The 27,304-nt window shown below is 38.9% G+C and overlaps 1 pseudogene; it reads right to left on the bottom strand.

The window, feature by feature from the left end:
• Nucleotides 1-2,013: 2,013 nt before the first annotated feature.
• Nucleotides 2,014-6,727, bottom strand: LOC134362520 (spermatogenesis-associated protein 31D1-like; annotated as a pseudogene).
• Between the last annotated feature and the right edge of the window lie 20,577 nt (nucleotides 6,728-27,304).

Below are 27,304 nucleotides of genomic sequence, written 5' to 3'. Positions count from 1 at the left end.
TTGCTTGTTTTTCCCATAGAATAAAGCCCCATTAAGAGTTCTGGCAGGGCTGGCCCCGTGGCGCACTCAGGAGAGTGCAGCGCTTGGGAGTGCAGCGGCGCTCCCGCCGCGAGTTCAGATCCTATATAGGAATGGCCGGTGTGCTCACTGGCTGAGTGCGGTGCGGGCGACACCAAGCCAAGGGTTGCGATCCCCTTACCGGTCACAAAAAAGACAAAAAAAAAAAAAAAAAAGAGTTCTGGCAAATAAGAAAGCAACCCAGAAGCACACCATAATATCAGCGGACCTTGATTCAAGAAAATGGAAGTAAATTAAAGGAGAAAAGACTGGAAGGAAAACCATATGCTGAAACAGCAGTGGAAACGTTAACCCAAGTTGAGTCAACAAGTTCAAAGAGTAGGAGTAGAAGTCGATTGTGTGTGGGCTCTCAGTGGAGGCAGGGAGGAGGATAAAGGGACCTTTCTCACTACTCCCTCTCTAGTGCGTAAAATGAGCAATAGAAAACTATAGTTCTCCACCCCCCCAAAAAAACCCAAGAATTGCTTTCTTACAAAAGTTAAGTGATGTGGTTGGTAAGTAAGCCTAGAGAGGAAGTTGGTGCTGAGAGAGAAATCGAGCAGAGCTTGATATAATATTAGACCCTCACACCAGAAACTGTGGAGGACACAAAGAGATTGAAGTTCTCTCTGGCCAGAATAAAGCCTCCTTATTTGCCCAGTGTGAGAATCCCCAGGGTATCTGCCAGCTCCATACCCACACCTCCTTCAGAAAACCCTGACAAACATTTCACCCTGCTCATGTACAAGGCACTTCCATATGAAGGGCAGGGCTGTCAGAAACCTATAAAGCTGCCCAGGAAACAGATACCCAAGATCACCATAGCTGAGGGACAACAACAGCATGAATGAAAAAAGCCAAGAAGTCACAGAACAGATGAGTTAGTGGGGAAAAGATACTGTTCACCAAATAAAACTTTTAATATTATAACCAGTATCTTCAAAGAGACTTGAAAGAATGTGGTATTCATTAACAATAACGGGCTGTTGTATAAAGAAAGAAAGAAAAAATCCTGGAAATTAAGAAAAAAAGTCTGCTGAAACTTAAATATATACATCTATGTGACCTGGAAGCTTGGGATCCCCTTTTTCCAGTGGTGGAAGTTTAGCAAAATATTATTACCTTTTCTTTGCCAAAGTCCAACCAAAACACCCGGTTCTGCTTTAAATAATACTTACATAACATAATACTATTTTATTGGGTTAAAATGTATAAAATCATCTTATGGGTTTGAAAAAAAGCAGCTTGATTATAACTACAGAGTAGAATGCATATGTTATTAAGCTGACAAAAATCAGAATGCAGAGTTGGAGGATGCAGAAGGCGGTGGTGGTATAAAATGAACACATCTTTCATAGGCTATCGTTTGAGTAGTCTAAGATTGATAACATAGAAAATAAAAGAATAATTTTACCATCTTACACTATAAACTAAGAAAACAACAAAAAGAGAGGGAGAAAGAAAAAGAGATGGTGTGAGGGCCAAAGGGAGGGGAAGAGGGAAGAAAGAAGAAAAGAAATAAAAGTGATTTCCAGAGGGAGATGGGATTTATGTGTTAAGAGAAATTTTTGCTTTTCATTTTTGTCTCTTCTGTAGTTTAAATCAAAAAAAAATTATAGATATTATTTTTATTTTTAATGCAAATTAATCAAGAGTGCCAATTAACTGCATGCCCGGTAGTTGAAAACACAGTATATATAACTGTCTCTGGCAAAATATCATAAAGACATAAGATGTTTTCTCTCACTAGCCTTAAAAACATTTTTCTCATGGACTTTACTGCAACATTGAAGCCTAAAAAGTACTCTAAAAATATAAATTTCACAATAACACTATAACCTTTATCTTAGTCTTAAATTTTAAGAAGAGGCAGGTATATAAAACCTTTTTTAATTTTTTTTTCTTATCGGAACACTTATTGGGGAGAATTAATATTCTCAACAAAGAATGAATTATTTAGGGAGGGAATTTTTTCTTTCTGAAATGCTGAAGAATCATTTTCTGTTTACATAGTAGAGTCAAATCTGCGAACACAGTGCTTTCAGTAGTGGCAGGGGCAGCCGCAGAAGGCACTTGACCAACTTGACACCTGCAGGTGGAGCTTGGATGGGGCACAGGCTCCCTGTGAGGTACAGATGATGTATTCCTCTGACATGATAGCTGGTCCTTAAATTCCACAACATTCTGGGACTGTCTGTCCCTGTCTCTGATCCATCTAATCCTTGTAGGATAACTCTGGCCAGCAAAGGCAGCATCTTGACTGCAGGACTTGGTGTTTGTCACTTGCAGGGATGCCCCTGGACAGACTCTGCCTGGGCCTGAAGTTCTGCCTTATGCTGAGGTTTCCCAAACTTCACAAGGGAGGAAAGATTTTTTTGGGAACAGGTGATATCTATCCCATGCCTACCCACCAGTTTCTCTTCTGGAAACTTCCCAATGACTGTCATCATTTTCTGAGGTTCAATAGTCCCAGTAAAAGCACCTCTACTTTTTACTAGGCCTCTGGTCTGCACAGATGAAGGCAGGGAGCTGCCCCTTTCCAGGGAACTTCTGTGCCCTTTGCATTTTATGCTTGGAGAAAACCACTGTGAAAATGCCTCATCTCTTTTCTGAAAAAGCCTACACGAGGAGGCTGTCCATTCAGTGACAGGGTTGGGAAGATTTGCCCCCACGCATCTCCTCTGCTGCCCTGTCTTGGGCAGGATGGCTGTCCCTTCTGGGTTGGGCTGTCCCCAGCCCGGCATCCCCTCCACCAAGCTCTCCTGCTTTGGATCCCAGAGGGCTTACTCTTTTAGCAGGTGGTAGTAAATTCTTATCTTGGCACTTCCCCAAATCTTAAAGATCCAGGGCTCCTATTGCTCCATGCTGTCCTCCAACTGGGCACACAGCACTTGAGATGATGCCATTTCCCCACTTAAGATGCCCTGGGCTTGAGTCAGTAGGGCCTTAGAAGTCAAATTATCTGAGGCAAAGGACATGTCAGTGGAATGGCCATGAGCTTGGCTATGCTGTCCAGTCTTCAACTTAAGCTTTAATTCATTCACCATCTGATTTTTAATTTCTATTGTTTTAGGATCTTTGGGAACTGATATCCTTAATGGGGGGCATTTCATGGTCAGGGTAGTTTCTACCTGTATTTACATTTATCACTGGCAAGTTATCCAACTGGATGGATGTCAAGGTATCCCTAGATGGTGATGGAAGAGCACAGCACTCTTCTGCCCTACCTCCCTGGACATCTTGGACATAATTCTTCCTCTTTTTGCCCTGAGGCCTTTCTACTCTATCGATTGAACTTATTCTCTCATCCCTTGGCTCATGTCCAGCTCCAGCTTGCCTTGTGGGCAGCTTTGGGCTGCATCCATTGTCTGGCACAGTCTGCTTTGGACTCACTCGTCTATAATGCTATTGGTGGGTGGGAAGGAAAGGTCATCTGCCATTCTTAGTTTTCTGAATGTCCTCAACAGGCTCCTGTATGATATGGGGAGTAATTGTCCCAGGGCTCCCTGTCCTTCCTTGCCCACAGGTGAGGTGGCAGAGAGTGGTCCAGGACAGGGACTTTGTTGTTCCTACCTTATCTCCATTGAAAATTTTAGAGCTTCCTCTAAGAGGCTTGAAGACCCTAGCTTTGGAATCCACCCCAGAAATAAGGTTGGCTGAGGAGAGAGTGTTGGGATGGGAAAGAAACTGGGATGAGTCCTCTCTCAGGTTAAAGATTTGTATGGATTCTAGGATCTTGTGGGGAAGGCCCCACATTATCCTCACATGAATGAAAACTTTTAATATGGTCTTCCAATGTCTTTTGTTTGCTGGAACTAAGGAAGGAAATATCCTGGAAGGTATTCAGGTAGTGGTCCCCATCCACCACTTGGTGCCAAATTATTGTTTTATTCAGCTGTCAGATTTCTCAGGAAAAGGCAGGGTCTGCTTGATAAAATGCCATGAACTATGCATAGTTCCAGGAATCCACACCTCATTCATTTCCTCAGATTTCTTGCTCACATGTACTTTCATGGCATTTTTGAGTTGTTTCTGACCTGGGCTCACCCCTGAGGCCCTTGAATTATTTCCTGAGACTCACCATGTGACCTTCTAGGTCTTTCTCAGATTTAGACACCAGACTCTCATCTGAAAAATTCTCTGAGTCATTCTACAGAAGGTCTTTTGGGTCATTCTCAGGGCTCTGCCCCTGATCTCTCCCCATACCTTTCCCTCGCAAAATCACATTTGAGCTCCTGTCATGGAAGCTTCTGGTTGGCTCAATTCAAAATACTTTACATCTTTATTGCTCTCACGCCTAAACAAAGAGATCCATGAGAGTCCATAAGTCCTCTTGGACTCATATGTTTCAGGAATTTCTCTCTGAGGATTCATCAGTGACAGAAACTCATGGATCCTATGGGGCAAGCCCTACTGGATGAGCCTCTTTCTAAGGTGGAGCTCTAGTTTCTTCTGAAGCTCACTGATGAGAGGAAAGTCTCCAGGGAAGATTGAGATTAGAACATAGGCCTTGGAGGACTGGCTCACCAATGAGAGATTGGGAGCTGGAGGACAAAAGCCTTCCTGAGATTTCTGCACCACAGAAGGTGTGCAATAAATTTTCATGTTCTTTCTGCAACACATTCCATTCCAGATTGTGAATTTCATGTGGGATAAGATACTGAGTCTCATTCTGGGGTCTATGAAAACATACTCCACAGATCATAATCTGTGACAAGGACTGTATGGTAGTATTGGGAGTAGGGATTGAAGGTAGGTTTGGGACTGGCCCTGAGTGAGATGTAGAGATTGGGTAAGAGTCTGAGGTAGGGTTAAGGTTGGGTCTCAGGCAAGGACAGAGATTGCAGATGGGGATGTATAGTGATTGGTGGGCTATGGAGGTATTTGAGATTCTATTGAAGACAGAGGCTGAGAAAGAGCCACCTGAGACAAATACAATAGTGTGCACAGACTTGCCCTGCAAAGATGGAAGACCCAGGAGAGCTGGATACATTTTTGCTCTAAATGTTCCTGAAAGATCTTAGGATATGGGGGCTGCTGATGCATGTGTAGCCCCGCTGGTTTATCTATGCAGATCGTAAAAGAAAGGGAGACCACGAAGTCACACTTATCAGTAATTGACTCTAACATTTTCCCTGAAAAAATTTAATTAGCAGTCTGACCTAACTTGTTCTGGAAAAGATTGTTCGGTTTTTTTTGTTTGTTTGTTTTGTTTTTTGGCAGCTGGCTGGTATGGGGAACTAAACCCTTGACCTTGGTGTTATAGGAGCCCCTCTTTTTGATTTGTCTCTCCAGGAATTCCAGAACATCAGGGATGAGAAAGGAGACTTTACCAGGCTCCACAAGGTTGGCTGTAGCGTTTCCCTTTAAAAGAGGCCTCAGAAGAATGGACAGCAAGAAGCTCTTGCTTGAAATCACACTGTGCCAAGTTGGAGGGAACAAGTTCTTGGCATGAACCTGCCATATGAAGACTTCTGATATTACCAGGTTTGAACAGTCAACGCTGCTGTGGGTTGAATGTCCACCCAAAACATAACCCCCACTGTGACAGTGTTAAGAGGGTGGGAAATTCTATTATGGTGATTAAAAGCTGAGGCCATGAAGAGGTGATTGGATTGTGAGTACCATGCCCTGATAAGATTAATAATAGTGGTCATAGGCATGGTTCTGAGGGCTTTTCAAGGAGGGGTGAGGAGTCAGCCTCTCTAGCTCCGCCATCTGCAATGTGATACCCCGCCCCATCACCAAAGATGACACTCACCAGATGTGTTCCCTGGACTTTGGACTTCCCAGTCTCCAAAACTGTAAGCAATAAATTTTGTTTTCTTTCAAATTACCCAGTTCCAGGTATTTCTGTTATAAGCAACAAAAATTGACTAAAACAATGCCTCTGATGTTTGGGACATAAGTGGACAACCCACCAGGACTATCTAGAGATGATATCTCCCCAAAAAGCTCAATAGGATGGATATCGATTTTGATTCAGTCACAGTTAAAGTGTAGTCTGGTGGTAGTGAAGCAGACAGGGCTGGTGGTGCACAATGACAACACCTGAATCACTGGGATTCACTGCCTGGGTAAAATTGGGTAAGGGATTGATATTTTGCAAAATGGTGAGGTCAAACGAAAAGATGGTGTCCATAGCAAAGTGACCTCTGGTTGAAGAAGAGGCTTTCCTCACTGAGTGTGATGTGGAGGAATGGAGAGAAAGGCAAGCAGGTGGGTGGGAGATGGTCCTCAGGGAATCTGGAATCCAAGGGAGAAAAGGCTCTGGGAGTAGAGAGTCACCCAGAGGAGAAGGTGAAACTGAGTGGGTGAAGGGGGTAATCAGGTCAGGTGAGAGAACAGATGGAGGAGGTGGAGAAGGCTCAGGTTGGGGGCTTTGGGGTTTCCTGGAGGGGTTGCTGAGAGGACAGATGTCACAGTGAATGATGACTCAGTCACAAGATCTGTGGAAGCCAAAAGAGCCACAGATGGAGCAGCATCTTCCAGGGACTCCCAGGAGGGTAGTCTTGACCTCAGCAGTTGCTCTATTATGCACCTCACAGAGGGGGTCTGGACATAACAGATGACGAAAATGGATGGTAGCTGGATGCTGGCCCATGTGGCTTTCTGGCATACAAGGCAGCTTTCTTCCCTCCTCAGCTTCCCTTGAAAGTTCTCTGACCATTTTGTTTGGCCATAGTTTCTAGGTTCTCGACTTCATAGCTGACCATCTGTATGTGAAGTGCCTGTGTGTCCCTGATAGGATGAAATGAGACATCAGTCTCACTTGCATGCTACTCCTATGACGGCACCTCAGGTTGCTTGTCAAGGCCAGGACACCGGTGCTGAGCGCAGCCACAGTAGTTGTAGCACCTGTTGCGCTCACCCAGCACCTCCTGCAGGCGCTGCCCAGCCCAGCTCCCCCGTGGTCTCAGTAGCCATTGGCCTCGCGTGGCAGGTCCACGACAGTCCGCGAGGCGCTCCCCTCGGGGACCCAACGGCCAGGGGAGGAACGTCACTCGGGCGGCCAGAAGCTGTGCCACAACCTCCTCCTTGAGGCAAATCTCGCCTCTGGAGCCCAGGGAGACAGAAGCCAGAAGCCAGAAGTGAGACCTGTGGCCACCACTGCCACCATGAGAAAGCCCAAGAGTGCTGCCTGTCAGTCCCCACCCCTGGGCCAGGCCTCCACGTTTTTGTGTGTTTGAATTTTTATTGAATCAAAATTGGTTGTACATATTTTGGGTGTTCAACATTGAGATATGTTGATCAAATCCATGTTACTAGTATATACAATTTTTGCAAATCATAATTATTCTTTATGCCCCTTGTCCGATCTCTCCCCATCCCCTTCTCCCTCCTCTCCCCCCTCTAATTACCCTAGATTTCTTCTCTCCTTCTGAAAGAATAATGGTTACTCTGTTGATTTGTTGCCTAGATAATCTGATCCAATGCTGAGAGGTGTGACCAGGTCCCCCAATATTATCGTAGAGCAGATGCTTCTTCTGTCACTCTGAAATGGGCTTCGTGAAGAGAGACATCCCTTTTCTTTATCTCTGCTGGTGACTCTACTTGTGTTAATGCACTCCAGTGGCTGGTGAACAATCTGCATAGTGGTTGTGGCATCTAGCTGCTTTTGAGGCAGCCATGATTATTGTGGTGGCTGTGGTGGGCCACCCACTTGGTGGTGATCCTTTTGGCATGCTCCTTGGTGCTTAGTGGTGTGCCTGGTTGAGGGGAGTGTCTGGTCCCTGGCTCCATACCTTGGGTCCCCAGGCAGGCCCCAAGGCATTGGTGCAGTGTGCCTGGTTGTGGAAGGGGGATCCAGTCCTGGGCTCCAAGCCTCAGGTCCTCAGGTGGGCCCTGAGGTGCTGGCAAGGTATGCCTGGGTGTTGGAGGGGGTTCCAGTCCCCTTCTCCATGCCTTGGGTCCCCAGGTGGGCCCCAAGGCACTGGAGCAGTTTGCCAGGTTGTTGGAGGGGGTCCAGTCCTCTTCTCCACAGCTCATGTCCCCTGGTGGGTCCTGAGGCGCTGGTGGTGTGTCTCCAGGCCCCCACTTTTTAAAATGTAAAAAGTAACTACTTAGATATTAGAAGAGACTAAGGAAGTGGATATGACAAAAAACATAGTTTATATAAATATTGTTTTTAAAACTGCATTACTCTAAAAACCATTCCATTTTTGTGTTTTGTTTTGTTTTTAATTTATAACATATACCCAACATAGAACACCTTTAGGACTGTACTGATCACCCAGAAAACTTAGAATAGATCCTTTGGCCGGTTGTGCAGTTTGACACTCACACATATAGAGTTGTATATTTCGTTTTTGATGCTGCTGTATTAGTGCGCATGCATATGTGTGTATGTGGTTTGTTTGTCCTCACCTGTCTGTAAAGAAAACATATGTTCGCACTTTGGCTGCCTTGGATGAAATTATAGTTTATGTCTCTACTATCTATATAAGTTTGAACCACTAAGGAGCCCAACTTTAAGGCTCCTTATATACTTCCCCAAAACATACTTATTAACTGTTGTCATCCCTGAAGTTGTTACAAAGAACTGCCCGAGATGATTTTCTATATTCTGTGATTTCTATATTCTCAGGACTGCCTGAACTCCTGATAGGAGGTGCTCCCATCAGATCATGGGAAAGGTCATGGCTTTGAAAACCTCACATTTTCTAAGGCCCAGCAATACAAAATAGCATTCCAAGGACTATCACTTCTTATCCCTAGAGATACAACAGTGTATCCCACATTGGAACTATGTTCAAGCAGTATGGTAGATATTCTAAATGCCTTATCTAGGACTTGCAATCAAATCACCATGTCACTGCTGGTAAAACACAGTGGAGAATGTGGAACCACACCTGATTCAAGCTGAAAGACACCATTTAAGTCTTTTGAATCCCAATGCATTCTCTTACCTGCAATGTACACGTCTCACATTGGTTATCACTCTTCTAGGTTACTAGGAGCTCTGGGTCCCCACCAAGTATCACTTCCTTTGTGTTTTTGTTTGTTTGTTTGTTTTTTTAAGGCCAATCAAAATAAAAATCTAAAACTAATTCTAAGACTGGCTCCTGATGTTGTCAAAGGACCAAAGGACAATGTATGAAAAGACAATGGAGAATATACTTTTCTCTTTTACTCATTGGTCAGAAAAGTATTTTTAAAAAAATTAATCAAATCATGTCTACCATGTGTGGGTCACTGTGCTCTGCATCATGATAATATACAGTACTATATGGGACCATCATCATAGAAAGTGAAACTTAAAAACCAGTGGATGAGATGGCAAATACAGAAAGAGAAAAATTATTGCAACACAGCAATAATGTGTGCCAAATGAATGGTCCAGACTACAGGAGCTCAGGGGGGAAGAAAGAAAACCATTATTATTTCTCAGACACCAAGATTATGTATATAATGCATTTAATTCTCACAATAACCATATGTAATTAATATTATAATCTCTACTTTGAAGTTGGAGTAAATGAAGTTACCAAATTGAGGTTAACTAAATTGTCCAAGGTCCTGCAGCTATCTAGTCTATGGTGTATTCCAACCAAATTTATTAGACCCCAAAGTCTGCTTTTTCATTGAAAGCCCATTTTGTGCAAAGTGAGTAGGCAACCTTGTGAAGCAGTGGTGACATATGAAATTGGGATTTGAAGGATTGGTAGAAATTGGACAGGTGGAAAAGAGGAAGAAAGAACAGAATGGCATTTTAACCAGGGTAAGAGTGTGAGCAACCGAATGCACAAGGTGTACTTGGAAACATATTAAGTCGAAGGTTTGCGCAGGGGAGGTGTAAGTCAAGGGTAAAAAGCCAATTTGAAGCCCAGTTCCCCAGAGTTTTAAGTGCCCAGGTGTCCAGTTTCAATTCTGCCTTTTATGGCCATGAAGAGTCAATGAAAATTTTTAAGCAAGGGGAAGTTTCAAGCTGAGGCAACAATTTAAGATTCCCTTTAGAAGACACAACAATCACAATTCCTTAATTTTGTTAACACAAGTGAACAGATATGATGTTGATGAGGGGGACGGGGGAGAGAGAGGGAGGAAAAGGAGGATTTGGTAAAGGGACATGAAAATCAACTATATTGTATATTGATAAATTAAAATAATAATAACAATAATAATAAAGTAAGCAGAATGTATTAGGGCAGAAAAAAGCCGGAGAAGGAGTGGTATGAAGAGGCTTGGGGGCTGATGTTAATGACTGTAAATGTCTCAAAGACTAAAAACTTCAAAGCAGCACTGACATCACTTCATATTTGTCATGTTCATGATCTGTATCTATTAAAACCTGTTTTCATTTTCATTTATCTTTCTATTTTTACTGAATGAAAAACATAACTTCAACACTGAGACGCAGTTCTAACCAGTAGACTTCAGATCCCTGGTGTTAATGGGCCAAGTCCCCAGAGGGCTTCACATTTAGAACAAGCTGTTTGCACATGTGAACAGGGCTCATGCATTTTGTCCATGCCTCTGAAACAATTGATGTACTCCAGTATATAGTGTATGTTTTTTATAATTACACGAGAAGAAAGCATTCTTTATGGAAATAAATGTGCTTTTTAAAAACACATTTCTGAAAAGCAGCAGACAAGGCATTAATAACAAAATGAAATGATAAACCAAATGGAAGTCTGAGAAAAATTCTATATTTGTATTATACAGGCATTGTTTTCATTCCTGGCACCTTATTTTTCATGTACATAAAGAGAATGCAAGCTACAGCAGGGTGAGACAAGATCAATGCTGAATGTATTACTTGGCACTGGTCAGATGCAGTTTAATAAGAAAAAAATTGATCCATTAAGCTAAACCTAATTTTTGGCCGAAAATGGTTGAAATCTCTTCTTTATATTGCTAGCTTCATAAAGACCTATAATATTTGGAAGAAACAACTCAAGGCTGAGTTTAATAAGATTAAATGTATTGCAAATATACTTAACAAGAATCTATCAAGTTGTTAATGATTGCTATTAATATCAAACAATTTTTGTATAGAATTTTTTATTAGAGCAATTGTAAAATACAGCCATAAGAAATGCAATATAGAAAGGGTTTTCAGGTAATTCGTAACAGCTACAATTGCAGAACTCAAATCTTAACCTACAAGATATCGTAATTTATTTTATCAATCCAGTTTCTAACACAAGTGCAACTCAATTTGTAAGTATTTAACTGCTGGTCTTAGGCCTGTGTAGCAAAGTTCAGAAGGACCACATCTACAGTAGGCAGTGGTGCTGGTCCATGTCAGGAAATTATAAGGTGGGCCATTTGGGGTTATAACATTGAGAATTATTTCTGAAAATGCAATCTTACTTTCAAAGAAATTATTTTAATTTACCTTCATTCTCAGATCATTAAGAAGGCAGAAAGTTTCTGTCTCAAATTTCATAGAACCAGGAATTTCAAAGACAGAAGGGAATTCAGTGACTGGTTCAATCTGCCCATCTATAGGTACAGAAACTATAGCTACAGACTGATTCTGAAAAATAATCTGCCAAGTGTACATACATTAGAGGAATACTGAATTTTCTTTTATTCATGAAATGAAAAAAAAAATGCAACTAACAAAACCTAAGAGAAATGACAGAAACTCGTAGCCATACCACCATATATTAACCTGACAAAAATATGGACAATAAATATCTTTTTTTCCAAATAATAAAGACTTTGATTTGAAAGCTCCAATTCTTTACTTCATTTATATGGATGTTCACTATTACTATAAATCCAGAAATAAACACACACACACAGACTTATGCATTTTGCTCAGAATTTGAATAATAAATATTTAAAAGGGATCCATGAAAATTAGAATATTTTAAGGGTCATGATCTATACAAGCAATTATACTAATAAAAATATTTTTAAATGACTACATTCCCCAAAATCGGGGAGGAAAAATCATGTTCTGGTACCTATGTGAAAAAAAAAAAAAAAAAAAATCCCCTACAGCCTGGGAACTGCGTGATGAGCTATGCCCTTTTCACCTCCAGGATACCAATTTAAATCTTCTCTGCATCAGGAGGGAAAAAGTATTGTTTCCATTTTAATGGTTGTCCTGTATTCTATGCAAAATGGACAGGACGTCTCAGTTTAGTTCTTAGTAGATAGATGCTAACATTATAGAATTGTCACCCAGGAGAAAGTGTAAGAACTGAAAGATTATTGGGGGAGAGGGGCAACCTCTCATACACTGCATCCCATGTGTGGGAAGGACAGAGTACTTAACAATGCCTTTCAGTTCACAGGAGGCTAATCAAGTATGCCTCATAATTACTGGATTTATTAACAATTTGTAAAATCTCAACATTTGCAGGTGCATATGCTTTTATATGCAGGACCACCTTGCAGCAGCAATGCTGGGTGGTCAAATACTGCGATCATCAGGTCACAAGGAGCTTAAAATACCTTTTTTTCCTGACTCATAGCTCCCGAATATTTTAACTGCAAGAATGATATAAGAACTCAATTGATGATTGATTTGTATTTTAAGCATATACATCACTTCTTAGTTGCCATGCTAATACTGATTTAGAAAAATACACACTTCAGCTTATATTGATCTGTTTTTCTAATTCTTCATCAGAAGGGTCTAATATGTTCGCTTTTGCAATTTACTTTCAAAGTTATCCTTTTAGGAGAAGTAACCAAAAGATATTGAAAATCCAAAGTAAATTACATTATACCAGTTAGACTTCCCTGAAGGAAAGGATACACCCCTGTAATCTGCTCAACTCACAACTAATAGGCAGGGGATTCAGCTCTATCTTAATCTTTGCTAAACTATGACTCTCTTTAGCACACAACATTTGTCTTCAGGACATCTATCAAATATTTAGTATATCTTCTAACAAAATTAAATTTCTTATTAAATTACAATCTACATTATGAATCAGAGCTTTAAAATGTATATGAAATCCAATGTTATATTGTGACACTTATCAAAGCACACAAAAAATGGATGCTTTGGAAATCATTGTGCCCCATTTCTTAAGCTCTAAACACATCATTTAAAAATTTAAAAATATCTCCTGTTTCTTGAAACTGGATTTCTTACAGAACTTGAGTTTATAAATAATTTTCTAATGAGGAAAGGGCCTAACGATCCACCAAGGAGAAAAAAACAAGCCTCATTTTCTAAATGAAACTAGAACTCGAATATTACCAAGATTACACAACTGTGTCACCAAAAACGAAAAAAAGTGAAACTGAATCACATCTATGTATACATGTATGAGACAGAATGTATACATACATATGTATTTATGTTTGTGTATATATATACACATACACACAAAAACATAAACACTTGCATGAAGATAGATGCACAAAATATACATATATTTAATTCCTTTGATGCTATATAAAGAAAGCTAGAGAAGGATATAGCAGATGATAAAGACTATTACAAATTTACAAATTAACAAAATATGACAGTAATCTCTAGAGTGAAAATAATGCCAGAATATAAAAAGCTTACTGAGCCACTCATTCCTCATGTCATCTAAGGGGGAAGAAAATGGCACGCAAAACTATGAACAATAGACAAAGTATCCAGAAGTAATCAATGTTTCAGAATTCACTGAACTGTGGAAAGGAAATTAGTATAAGAAAGCTCAACACTAACAAAAATACAATCATAAGAGAAGGGATCTAAAGGAATCAAGGATGCTGATGAAGCTTTAAAGGAGAAGTAAGTTTCAGAAATTGCTATATAGTTAATAGGATAAAACCAGGGATGAACAGCAGTTTAGTTCAGTACATGGTCTAACAAGAAAAAAAAGTGTAGAAAACAAAAATAAATATTATTAACCATCTCATAAGATAACTTTTCACATTTTTATTAACATAAAGTTCTCACGTAGCCATTAAAAATATCTCTCTGGTTTAAACTGATGGTCACTGTGGGTAGTCTTGATTCTGTTTCCTAGAAATGTCTCGTGAGAGCTGCTGTCAACCATGACTCTGAATTCTTTTAAAAATTATAACAAACTTAGAGAACAAATCTATAACCACATATCATCTGCCATATGTTTACTACCATTAGTGCAAAATTGTTTTTATGAATTCACATATCTAATTCTTGAAGCCAGAAATACAATACAGGTCTTTTGATTTTAGTTTACCCTAAAAGTTAATTTTAAATGCTTCTTTCTATGAAGTTACCTAATAATATGCAGTCAGTTTTTAGTTAATCAAGGTAATGGAGAGGTGAATTAATACAAACTAATAAAAACACATTTTTAATGGACTCAATATAAACTTAGTTAAAATTACATCCAGTTGGCTAACTATGATGCATTTAGATGAATACATACAACTGGTTTTTTAAAAGATGAGGCTGATATATACATATGTTTATATATCTATACATTTATTTATATATTATATATTCAGATATATGAATTAATCTGAGAAATTCATAAATCTGAACATACAAATATATAACTGTATGAATATATATACCCAATGAAATATGGAAACCTAGAAATACATTGTTATTTATGTGAAAGTATTTGTGTGTATAAAATTCTGACTTTCTAAATATGTTTTAACATCTGAAATAATGTACACCAAAATGGAGTGATTATCTCCAAGAGGAGGTCATTCATCCTATATCATTTAAAAATTTTTCACAGAAAAAATTTGTTACTTTTGCAATAAAGAAATACTTTCAATTCTAACGGGAAAAAACTACCTTCAATATTGAAAGTCTGTTTTGGTCTTATTTTCGCTAGCTAAGGCCTTCTAATCATGGCTCTCATTTCCTTCTCTCAAAACACTTTCATTTCAATGTCACAAATGCTGGCTCCAACATGTCAACTTATTCTTTGCAACTTGTTAAATGTAAATCCCATGTTGTGGTATGGATCAGGCTAACCAACCAGAATGTTCATTGAAGTTACCATCCATTCTGAACCATCAAACATTTTGCCCTGCCCGCCCTGATTCAACCCGATGCAGGCATTCTCTGTGCCCTTTGAGAACTGTCGGGAGCTGGCATTGCTTCATCATGGTCACCATAAGAGGAGGGCCTTTTTGTGAACTCAGGGCTTTGTCTGTTTTTCAGTCTACTTTACAAACATAAATGCTATGGGTTAAATGTGTCCCTCAAAAGTTCATGTATTGGAAACTTGTTCCCCATTGTAACAGTGCTAAGAGGGTATAAAGTCTGAATATGGTATTTGAAAGGTAGGGCCTTTTTGAGGACTGTGCCCTTGTGAATGGACTGATCCTTTCATAGAGTAATAGGTGTGGTTCTTATGGCTTTAAAAGGACAGCAAGTGAGGAGGTTAGCTCTCTCTTGCTCAGGCCATTTCCATCATGTGATACCGTTTCACTGCAGAAGAGGGCCCTCATCAGATGTGCCCCCTGGACCATGGACTTCCCAGACTCCAGAACTATGAGAAATAAACCTTTTTTTTATACATTATCCAGTTTCAGGTATTCTGTTATAAGTGAAAGAAACACACTAACACAATAACCACATTCAAAAGAAATTAATTTATATTTTTCTTTGTCAGATTTTTTTTTTTTTTTTTTTTTTGTCGTTTTTTCGTGACCGGCACTCAGCCAGTGAGTGCACCAGTCATTCCTATATAGGAGGTGCGCCACGGGCTCGGCCCCTTTGTCAGATTTAAAAAAAAATTCTTCATCTATTTTAAATTATAATGTAAATTGTTTAACACTTTCCCCTTTTTCTAATTGTATGACAATTTTTTTTCCTGAATGTTAAGCATTATCCTTTTTACATTAGGTTAACAATATTTTAACTAGGTGGCTACTCATTTGTTGTGTAGGTGGTGTAGACTTTTGCATAAAGCAGGAAACACTGTATAGTATTTATTAGTTAATACATATTTCTAAACAGTAGATGTCTTTTAATGTCATAGTGTTTGCTTTAAGCCCACTTATAGTGATTCTATTTTATTTTTAACCACAACCACAATAAATTTGCAAATTGATTAAATTTCAATTAATTTTATTTATTTTTTGACCGGTGCTTCCCTTGCACCACTAACTAGCACAATGTCATATAACTAAACTGAATTGAATAGATACTTAGTACAGATGCATAAGGGGAGGCATTTAATCTGAGGTTTAGAATCTACCAGAGTCATCATTCCACCCCTTTAATTCTTTCTGCTTCTTCCCCACTGAAAAAAAAAATGAGGAAAAAAGAAAAGAGAGGGAGAGATTTTTTTATTCTTTGGTTTGTGTGTATTTAAGACATTGTTCTAGAACATTGCCAATTAAGCTGTTCAAAATACTTATATTTGCAAAAGACACATTATTTTGCTTAATATTAGTATTTCCCTCAATCACCAAAAACAGATTTAAGAAATTTCAGTGGTAAAAACAGAAACAGGACACTGAAATGCTAAGTGTAGACAAAGTCTTAGCAGTAATTCCTCTGAGTCTGTATGTGTATACAGGGTATTTTCATGATTATTTATCTGTGTTGACGCAGCATTTTTGGGAAAGGTCTAATTAAAGCTGTCAAATGTTATTGCAATTACTCCAAAAATTAACTACAATCAAAATGGGTAAGAATAAATATATATTAACAACTGTGTATGTTTAATCAGTAATAACACACAACTTGATCATTTTAACATAGACTTTACAGAAATGTGCATTTTAATTATTTTTAAAATGTATTTTAACATTTCCTTGTACATTTTTGTAGGGTACAATGTATTGTTTCAATACATGCATATACTGAACAATGATTCACTTTGGGTAGATAGTATAGTTTTGAACCCATTAGTCCACCACTTCTCCTCCCCATCCCCACATCCCTCAGCCTCTGGTAACTATTATTCTACACTCTACTTCTATGAGAACCACTTTTTTTATTTTTTAAGATTCCACATATGAGTGTTATTATGCAGTATTTGTTTTCTGTGCCTGGCTTACTTTGCTTATTGAAACACATAGCTATAACTAGGCCTACAGGATTTTATACATATACACATATTCCTATAGTATTATGATCACCTATAAAATTGTCTTTAAAATATTTACAATCTTACTCTGCACAGTCATATGCCGTTGGCCTATGTTAAAAAAAAAAGTGAGAATTAAAAATTTCTGGAGTTCTGGTCAATGTGGCAGAATAGACGGTTCCCAGCATCACTCTCTCCCATAATCAACCAATTTACAACTATAAAAAAGCAACAACAGCCAAGCTGGGACCAGTAGAGCTCAGGGGAAGAGGAGGAGAGACCTATAGAGCACAAGAAGGTGGGAGAAGCCATGATGAGAGAAAGAAAAAAACCACTCTGACCATTTCAAGCCCCGGCCATGCCCAGGCTGGAGCTGCTGAGCGCATGGAGCAGAAGCCGGCAAAAGCCGCAGCTGTGCCCTTCAGATGGAGTTGCTTGGAGGCGGCGGGGGAGAAGAGGGCCTTGGAGGCCCCCGGGCCAGCAAGATCACCAATAGGGTTCCCGTGGACCCACATAGGAATGAGGAGCCACAACAACTGCAAAAAAGGAGCCACTCAAAGGCCAGTGAGTCATCACAAGGGACTGGCGCATGGCCCATCCCATGGGAAGTGTTTGGAGTGCAGATGGTGGAGGAGACCAGCCGACCAGGGGAACACTGGGGCATAGTAATAACAGCTGATCTACCCCCAATCAGTGCAGGACCACTCAGACAGACTGGTTAGGAATATAGAATTGCATGGGGTGTGGTTTGATGAAAAGACTCAGAGTCTCTACACAACCCAGGTGCACCAGATCACATGAGAGCCGAAAGTACCTATAAAGTCAACCATTCAAACCTGAGCTGCACAAAAAAACTTCCCTAGAGAATCAGCAGCAAAGCAGCAATTCAGCTCAACCACAAGGCTCAAGTACTGGTCCCCACAGGAAGTTCCCCCATTTTAGAAGTAAGCAAAGGACAACAAATTAGTTCTAGCACAGAGTTTAAACGGTGGGAACAGCAAATAATCCAACACAGAAATGAAAGAAAAAACAAAGTATCCACAACCAGAGACAAAGTTTGATATTAACTAGTAAAGGTCTCATTTCACTAAAAAAACACCTATAACATCTAGAAGGACCGGAAGTCCCCTGGGCTACCAAACCAGAAAGAGGAGAGAGCGGGGGGCCTCAGCAATGCCTAACACCTGCAACCAATCCCGAGGGTGGAGGATGAGGGCCTCAACCACACCCTCCTCGACACACACAGCCAGCCCAGTGATGACCACTGAGCTGCCACAAGAAGCACCCCAGGCTCTCCCAGCCAGGGTGGTGGGGGGCCTCAGGCCTTGGCCATGCCCCCCTGAAAGCCGTAGCCAGCCCAGTGACAACCACTCAGCCACCGCAGGATGCACCATGGGCTCTCCCAAGCCAGGGCAGTAGGGGCCTGAGGGCCTCAGCCACGCCCCCCCAACACCCACAGCCAGCCTAGTGGCAACCACTAAGCCACTGCATGAAGTGCCCTGGGCTCTCCTGAGCCAGGGCCATTGGGGGGTGAGGGCCTCGATCACGCCCCACCAAACACAAGCAACCATTCCAGCAATGACCACCAAGCCACAGCAATGAGGGCCCAGATTCCCAAGCTGGGATGGTGGGGGTCGAGGGCTTTTGCCACACCCCCAAAATCTGCACCCAGCCCAGCAATGACCAAGCTACCACTAGAAGCCCACTGGTCTCCCCTGTGGGAATGAGGGGGGCACCACAAGCCTCAACCCTGCCCCTCCTCCTTCCTCCTTCTTCCATCCCATTTCCTTCCCCTTTTCCCTCTCCCCCTCCCTCCCAACTGCTCCACAATAACATCCTAGAATGTTAAAAATAATATTAATAAAATTACATTTTCTTTAAAAATAAATAAATAAAAATGTCTGAACTGTACTCCTGAATGAAATAAAGTCTACTTAAAGGATAAAAAGGAACATGACAGTCAAATAAAATGTTTGAGGACCCCACAAATAAAAAAAAATAAATGGATTAAAACAAAGAAAGATTAAGTGGGAAAAACAGGAATAAAAAAGGAAACTAGATTATAAATTCCTCCAGGTAGTTATCCTTATTTTCTGGTTCTTTTGTATCTACCCTCAGCACTTATATTGCTGGGCTCTCAATAAATGTGCATGACTCACTGGGAAGACAGAGCAGGGTATCAGCTAAGCAAGAGAGAGGGAACGAACACATGGCAATAAGCAAAGTTGACATTGTTTCCATATTACCTGGGGGATATTTTCACTTCCCACATCACTGGTGGAATTTTATTGGTTTTTATTTTTTTTATGTCCCTAAATTAATTTCTCCATCATTAACTATTAAGGCAGGTGCATTTTCCTTACCATGCAGGCAACTCAGTTTCCAAAAGAAAACTATAACAAACAAACTAAAACAAAAAAAATTTTAATAAAAACAGTACAAAAATGTTATGCATGGTGACACTGACCTTAAAAACTAATGCTCTTTTGCTGAAAATGGGTTTTAGAGATTCCTGTAATCTACAGGCTGGTACAGGAAAAGTCAAATCCTCAAACACTAAAAAGAGCTATGTGCCCTTCCTTCTTTTCTCTATCTGCAATCAGAATTGCAGAGTTATAGAAGGAAATTAAGGTTATACTTTCCAGCCTTGGAAATACGGGATATTGTTTTCTTAAAGAGAACAAACACATCAAATCTAGGGCTCAAGTATTCAGCCAACAGAATATGTGGCTTTAAAGATGCTTGAAAATATGTATCCCTTCTTTCCAAAACAATTACCATTGTTCTTACAGGAAGGTATGAGAGTGAACCTGTCAACCTAGTTTGGCAACCAAAGACCATAAGAGAAAGTCATGGTCTTTTATAACTTTCAGGAAAACAGCCCCAATACATTTTTTTTTAAATAATCAAATCCAAGAGTAAGAATTACAAAATATTCTGCATTTATAAAAACATAAAAATTTAAAAATTTAAAAAAGTGAACCTGTGAAGTTCATTACCATAGAGAGCAAAATATTTCAGTGGTGATGCCTCCATTACCAACAGCCACTATAACAAGGTTTACAGAAAACAATTTTTTTTTAAAGTTCATTAGAAAAGGATATAATTGCATATCATTAAGTGTTAAGGACATTTGGGAGATAGTAGAGTCCCGTATAATGTGAGTGTGGTTTTGAATCTCAACTTGTGCCATTTGCTAATTATGTGACCATAGGCAAGTAATATAACTTCTCTGAAACACAATTCAGTAAAATGGGATTATTATTACAGGAAAAATATAGACTTGAGACTCTATCTCAAGTCTGTTCAAGGGAGAAAGTTAGTCCTTGGGATTTAAGTTACTTTTTATCTCAATGCTATAAATATTCTTAGGAATATTCAAGGAATGTCAAAGAACAAACATCAACTGCTATTCATGCATAAGACTATGTCTATGTGTGTGTATGAATATATTAAATATACATAAAAATTTCCCAAAGTCTACATAAGAAATGGTTGTAGGAGTTTTAAGGGGGAAGAGCTCAGAAAGGGAGATTTTAACTTCCATTTTACTCCCTCCTGTAATGTTTAGCCCTTTAACAATGTACATATATTATTATATGATTCAAAAAATTATTTGGAAGACAAATTATTTTAAACATTAACATGATGTAATTCAACTTTTTTAATATATGAAAGTAATGAATCCACGCTCTTTTTATCACAAAGGCTAAATAATTCACAAAACTAAGTATAAAATATTACCAAAAAGGATTCATTTTTAATAGGAAATTAAAATGACAATAAATGATTTTTAACAATCATTTTTTGGTAGGTACATGATGCCTTTGGGCTAATGACTAACATTTGTATCGAAAATAGTACAAAATATTCTCAACAGTTGATCCTTAAGACATGATCAACCAGTACTGTCACCACAACCATTTTCATAATGATGAAGACTAAACCACTTAGAAAAATGGAAATAAAAAAATGATAGGGATAAGGACATTTTCATTCATCTTCATATCTCCATTACATACCACAATGCTTGGCACATGGTAGTTCTTTAATAATTAGGTTCTGAATAAATAAACAAGTGAATAAATGAAAAAAGGAATGAATGACACAGAAGATATCTACTCAATACTTTCCCCAAACTGCTAATGGCCATCCTGGAGATAGCTATCCTTTCATCCTTTGCCCCATCCTGCTTAGAGAACCTGTGCCAGACCCTTAGAGTGAATTTTCTCTAACTGGCCAGTAGCTCCTGCTTTCTGATCTAAGCTGATTGGACCAGGGATGGAGACTGATTCAGCTAAGCTAATGGATTCTCTTATTTGCAATTTGCCTTTCTCTATTGGATACATGAGCAGAGAACCCGAATTTGGCTATGAGAAAACGGAAGAAAGACAGTCAGTCTCCAGGGACAGAAAAAGAAATGTCTAAAACTCAAGGGCAAAGAGATGAGTTCTCTCATGAGGCTCAACTACAATTAGTCTCACGTAGGTCTTCTGAGCTACCAGTATATCCTTTAAAAAATTCACTATTTTTTACATTAAAACTTTATTAATTTTAAATGGGCTTCTGTTCTATGCAAATAAACATTGCAGCTTCTACAACCTCTAGAATCCTCACTCTATGCTTTAGCTTCTCCCACTGTTAATATAGATAAACTATATATACTTATATTTAAAGCCAGTCCCTCTACTCGTGCACTGGATCATATTTCTTCTCAACTACTCTGGGAAATTTAATCCAAAAGTTCTCCCCCTTCTTACTTACATTATCAATTTTCAGTTCTCTACCAGATTAGTCCCTTCAGGATATACAAACAAGAGTCAGTTGGGCACATCAACTCTGCATTCAGTGAAATCAGCCATGATATGGGAATTTACACTACTGAAATTGGCAAAAGCTACAAATCAGAATTGTTTTTTTCCCAGAAAGCTGGTTGTTAAACACTTATAAGTAGCATACTACTTTCTTGACCTCACAGCCTTCTCCAAGTATTCCATTTCTTTGCTCCTTTTTCTTTTTTAGCAAAATACATCAAAAGAGTCATACATAAACATTTTCTCTAGTTTTTCACTTGAACCCATTACAATTAAGCTTTTACTCCCACCATTACACTAAAATTGCTGTTATCAAGGTCTCCAATGACTTCCACATTGCTAAATCCAGTGGTCAATGCTCAGTCCTCATATTACTTCATCCATCAGCCGCATCTGACCCAATTGATCATTTTTCTCTCCCTTCACTGGTCATTTCTTCTCAGTCCCCTTTGCTGATTCCTCCTCTGTTCTTTAACCTCTTGACATCAGAGTGCTCCAGGGCCCTATTCTTCTCCACCTACGCTCACTCCCTTGATCACATTCAGACACTTGACTTTCCAATACCATCCAGAGCTCATGGTTCCCAAATCTATAGTTCCACCCCAGACTTTTCTCTTGAATTCCACATTCTCAGATCCAACTGACTACATCTCCACTTGAATATCTAAAAGATATCTCAAATTCAACATATTCAAAGCTGAACTTCTAATCTTCCTTCCCAAACCTGTTTCACCAACAATTATACATCTAAGATGATAGCAGCACCATCTTTCCAGTGGCTTAGGTCAAAAATCTTATAGTCACTTCTGATTTCCTTCTTATTCTCAGACTCCATCTCCAACCTATTATGAAATCCTGTTGGTTCTACCTTCAAACTAGCTCCAAAGTATAACATTTCTCTCCCTACTCCATTGCTGCTAGCCTGGTTCAAGCCTATAGCCTGGATTATTCTAGGAGTCTCCAAAAAAGCCTTTACTATTACAGTAGTCCCTATATTATCTACTCTCAACACAAAAGCCAAGGTGACCCTTTTAAAAGTAAAGTCAGATCACGTCACTTCTCTGCATAAAGCCTTCTGTTTGCACCCTTTCATTTAAATTAAAAGGTCAAAACCCAGACAATGGCCTCCAGGCCCTTCACTGTTGAGCCTTTTGTTAACTAACTTTGATACCATCTCCTACTACTCTCCCTCTCACTCATGCCTTCCAGCCACACTGAGGCTGCATCTCGTTCCTGCCTTTGGGCCTTTGCTCCAGTTGTTCACCTTGTCTGAAACCATCTTCTATCCGTGAACTTGGCTGACTCCCTTACTGCCTTCCAGTCTTTTCTCACCTCTTCCCCTATTTTACTATATGAGGGTACTTCAAAAACTTCATGGATTCATACTATCTTACAATTCTATTTTTCCACAAATTTTTTGAAGTACCTTCATATTGCAACATATCTACCAACCTCCTGACCTCCTAATGCTTCTTTTTACCATTTTTCCCTGTTCTTTTTTTCCTTTTTTATTGCACTTATACTTTATAATTCACTTATTTGTTATGTTTACTGTCTGCCTGTCCTCACTGGAATGTAAGCTTCCTGAGGGCAAAGACTATCATCTGGTTTGCTGCTGATCCAAATGTCTAGGGTAGTCTGGTGACTAGTAAATTATCAGCAAATATTTATTTTAAAAAAATTAATAAATGACCCACAAAGACCAATAAACAGCAAAGACCACACTGAATTTATAATGTAGAAACAGACTGTTTCTACAGTTCTAATGTAGAAAAATTAGACATTTTAGCATTGTTTCCCTAATGAAATTTTAGCTTCAACAGCTTTCTGGTTGAAATTTAAAATTTACAGAATAAATGCAGCAGTATTCCCACAACCGTACCTAAACCTCTCTCATATCTGAGACTCAAATCCTGGGCTTTTATAAGAGTTCACCACTCCTATAGGAATTATGCATTTATCATCAGTGACACAAATGGGCCCATGTAGTATTTTGTACATATGGTGTTAACTTTTATGCTTTAATATATATGTACAATATGGCTGAATTATACTTGCTGTAGGAACCATCACTTTTATTTTACTGACTTTTGTGTATTTAAAACCTCAGGCATAATACAGTATTGAATTAACAAAGTTCTTTTCGTTGTTTAATTTCCACAGAAGTAAGAAAAAGAAAAGAAAAGAATAATTGTTTTAACAAATTTCTTCATGGCTTGTGTAATGCAATATTCTCCCAAGTTTGGAAGTGTATGAGAACTAGGAATTAGAAAATGGATGTGAAGTCCCCAATCATCTCTGCACAGACTTCTGGTAGGTTTCTAACATGCACATTATTGTGCCTGATTTGTTTAAAACATGTGACATAAAAGAATAATATACGAAGCTTATAAAACTACTGATGAAATATACTCATTTTTACATGATTTAAAAACTTACTGTAGCCATACACTGTAGTCGTTTTAAACAGAATGTTATTTTTGCTCTTCAGTTTAATCTTATAGTTATTACACCACAAGAAAACATCTGAAAAAAAGCGCTTAATTAATTTTAAGTGCCATATGCCCATTTAAAAAACAACAAAAAAGAACGAACACAAATATAATGAGGCTGACAAACTGAGTTTGAACGGAAACAAAATTACCAAACACAAAAGAATTAAGAACATTATGGATGCATTATGATAGATTAGTATTATCTGAATTAATAACTAGATGGAATAACTTTTAACAACCTATATAACTAACGGTTATGTAAAGGTTACGTAAGCCCACAGATATATCTAAGAAAGACTTCAGAAAAGTTTGTAATTACACAAACTCCTCTATTTATGATGAGGTTATGTCCCAGTAAACCCATAATAAGTTGGAAAACATTGTAAATTGAAAATGCATTTAATACTCAGATAAATTCTTCATAAAGTTGAAAAATCGTATAAATTGAATCATCAAGTCAGGGACTATCTGTATATCAGAGTGAAAATATAATTCTACAAAATAGGAAGATCATTTGAATAAAACATCTCCAAACACTGTTTCGAATGAATTGTATTCAAATATACTTTCATCTATACCCACCAGAAATTTTATCATAATCAAACCACATTACGTCCTCAGCCTCAGTTTCTATGCCTGTAGTGACGAAAGAAGTTGGGCCCAGGAGATAACCAACGATATGATGTGCCTTATACCCAGGTTTTCTAAAATACTTTCCATTTCAAATATTCTCTCCTTACTTACCAGTTTGTATATCCTAATGTTTTATTCAAATACGCAGTTTAAAATTTCTCTTTGTCTACTGTAATTCTAAATTTATAAAAAGTAAATATTGTCAAGATTAATTTATATCAATCCAAAAAATAAGATTTTACGGAGAACATATACATTAACCTCCTTAATGCATTTCAACTTTTTTTTTCTTCAGTCCTTTGGTATCATCATTTGTACATAAACAATATACTAATAAGAAACAATTCTTTTTGATCTGGCAGGATCTCTACTTGACAAAGTGTCATTAGCTGCTAGTTTCTGTGACTGAAAATAAATTGCATCTTAAAAAAAATTCACAATTCATTATTTTCACTAAGACTAGCCTCTACCAACCTCTCAGACTAACTTAATTAAATAAATTATTGGTTTAAAAAATGTAGGCAGTTACTTAATCAAATAATAAATATCTGCACAGGCTGCTCAAAATCATGTGCACTGATACACTCCTAGTTGGGCCCACTGACCATAGGATCACCTGCCTTTGCTCCAGAGGCAAGCAGTTTTTCTAAGAGAACTTTTCATATAGGTCTACTTTGATATTACTTACAATTTTCCTTTGAGAATTTCCTGATAGCAAATATATACACAAAATAGCCAAAGCATCAGGGAAAGATTGATCCTAAAGCTCTAGCTCACCTTTACTTCTGCCCCGGTGGGTGGGAAGTAACTAAATAGTGTGTTATAATTACTTTTCCATCAATGCAGAATCCAGTGCAGGAAGAAGGTGAGCAGACCCTAAGGTGAACGGGATGATGGGGAAGACCAACTGGGAGCCCAGGAATCAAATGGCCCCCTTTTCTGTCTTCTTATGGTTGTCAGTACATAGGTGCTTGGGCAACTCACTCCTGTCCTGAAATTTTGCTTTCATTTCTCATTTTATTTTTTATCCCCATGATTCTATGTTAAACTCCTATTAACATCCTTCACAAAATCTAGTTCCAATCTCACCAGCCAAAGGGCTATAGGTTGAATTGGGTCATGGCAAATAGGAACTAACTCATCTAGTGTCCACAAAGTTTTCACGGACTGAATAGAAATTATGCAGAAGGCACTAAATATTCATATTCTTTCTGTCTGTGTCTCTCTCCTTCACGTTCTTTTTCTATTTGGTTTTGATGAGAATCCATATCTCTTAGAAAACCTTTAAAAAAAAACTGCAGCCAGTATCTGAATTATCTTAAGCTAATATAATATGCCAGACAGAGGGTATGAATGGGTTGAGATTTATAATTTCCAGTGAATATTTTCTTTTTCTTTTTCTTTTTCTTTTTTTTGTGACCGGTAAGGGGATCGGAACCCTTGGCTTGGTGTCATCCACACCGCGCTCAGCCAGTGAGTGCACCGGCTATTCCTATATAGGATCCGAACCTGCGGCCTCGGCACTCCCAGCGCCACACTCTCCCGAGTAAGCCACAGGGTCGGCCCTCCAGTGAATATTTTCAAAGTTTTCCAGGGTCTATACTGTTTTCTGATTAATATAATTTTTTTAAAAGTCACCCTTGATAGGACATGTAGAGTGGTCAAATATGACATGTTTTTGATGAGGAAAGCAGAAACAAGGAAAACAAGGGAGGCAAAAATAAATAAAATCAGACTTAAATAATTTATATTTATTCAGCAACTATTCATTTGTTCAAAAAAATTATCAAATGCCTACCACATTCCAGAGAACAGAGAGGTAAACAAATAAGTCCCTGCCTTCATATTATAGTCTTAAGACAAACACTACGCCACAAAATCAATAAATAGTGGTACTGCTATGGAGAAAACAAAGCTGGGAAGCAACTTGAGTGGGGTGCTGTTTTGATAGGGTGGGCAAGGACACTCTACCTGAGATGGTGACATGAAAGTAGAGCAGGGGATGATGACAGGAAGCAAGTCATGTGCCTGCCTGGGATAAAGACATTCCAGAAAGAGGGAGCACCAAGTGCAAAGGCTGTGAGGGGGCTGAAGAGCTGCAGGAGACCAGGAGGATGGAGTACCAGGACTGATGGGAAGAAGATGAATAATGAGATTGGAGAAGGAATAGGAGCCAAATCGTATGGGGCCTGTGGATTATGAAAGGTCTTTGAATTTTACCCTACGTATGGTAGAAACTCATTGAGAGGCGTGTCATTACTTAACTTATTTTTCAAAACTTCACTAGCTTGCTGGGTTGAGAATGCACTATAAGGGGAAAATAGTGGAAGCAAAAAACCAGTTAGGGGGC

The sequence above is a fragment of the Cynocephalus volans genome, chromosome 14 (assembly GCF_027409185.1).
Source record: "Cynocephalus volans isolate mCynVol1 chromosome 14, mCynVol1.pri, whole genome shotgun sequence".
Classification (NCBI taxonomy): Eukaryota; Metazoa; Chordata; class Mammalia; order Dermoptera; family Cynocephalidae; genus Cynocephalus; species Cynocephalus volans.
The sequence above is the reverse complement of the archived record's forward strand: the minus strand, read 5'-3'. Positions and strand labels throughout refer to the sequence as shown.